Source organism: Monodon monoceros, unplaced genomic scaffold (genome assembly GCF_005190385.1).
Source record: "Monodon monoceros isolate NGI ecotype Baffin Bay Population unplaced genomic scaffold, NGI_Narwhal_1 Super_Scaffold_19, whole genome shotgun sequence".
NCBI lineage: Eukaryota > Metazoa > Chordata > Mammalia > Artiodactyla > Monodontidae > Monodon > Monodon monoceros.
The window spans coordinates 84819708-84820981 of NW_021703775.1; positions in this window are offsets into that span (position 1 = coordinate 84819708).

Consider the following 1274-nt stretch of genomic DNA (forward strand, 5'->3'; position numbering starts at 1 on the left):
TCTCATAGAACTTATGTTACATTCATATGGTATATCCCAATGTAAATCGTGAATCTCTTCTAGTTACAAAAGTGTTATCATGGTTGGATTGAAATTGATATGCTTTCCATCAACTCCTAGTGAGGAAATGCTTCTGGACCATCTCATTTTCACATGCAGAATGGTCTCAGAGATTTGTTTGGTTGAAGATAATATGCATCCTGCATCACGTCATTTGTTTCCTCTATCCAGTGTGCCATCCAGATTTCCAAGACAAAACACATTCTATGGTAACACTACAATTAATGGCAACATTATCCACTATAAGATCACTTACCTTGTATCTGGTTATTAGCTATATCCTTTATGTGAATTATTTATGTTAAATCCTCACAATAATCCACATTTGACAGATGGTGAAACAAAGCTTAGAGAAATCAGATTATTGTCTAAGGTTATATAGGCAGTAAATGGTGGATCTTGGATTCAAATCCAAATAGACTGATCCAGGGCCTATGATCTTAATCAAGGATGCTATGCTGTCCTTCAATTTATAAACATATTTGTTCATAAACAAACTACAGAGTGAAATATTGTTGATGAATTAGAGATATTGCTGGAAGTCATGTAAATATTGATATTCTCTTTAATGTTTTGTGTTTATGTTTTATTTTGGCAATTATAATAAATTTGTAAATATAAAATAAAATAAGTAAAATAAGTTATAAAATGAAGTAAAAGGGCTTCCCTGGTGGCGCAGTGGTTGAGAGTCTGCCTGCTGATGCAGGGGACATGGGCTCGTGCCCCGGTCCGGGAAGATCCCACATGCCGCGGAGCGGCTGGGCCCGTGAGCCATGGCCGCTGAGCCTGCGCGTCCGGAGCCTGTGCTCCGCAACGGGAGAGGCCACAACGGTGAGAGGCCCGCGTACCGGAAAAAAAAAAAAAAAGTAAAACATAAAACGTGTATGTTGTATATTTTGTTTCCTTTGTTTGGGTGGGAATTGAAAGTTCCTGTCTAATCTTAGTCCACCTTCCCTTTTCTCCCTAAAGCATAACAAGTCTCTGCAATTCTTCTACCTTTGAGGTCCTAAATATAGTCCTTTCAGAATTAAATATTATATATATAGTATTACATGTTAAATATTATAGGAGAAAGTTGTGAAATCCAGATTGGTCAGCTGAGCTCGTACAGAAAGAGTCATAGCAATTAAATAAAATAATACTGATAGGAAAACAATGCTTTCTTAATTCAGCACCGGTTTAAGCTATAGAGAGGATTTGCATGAAATTTTAAA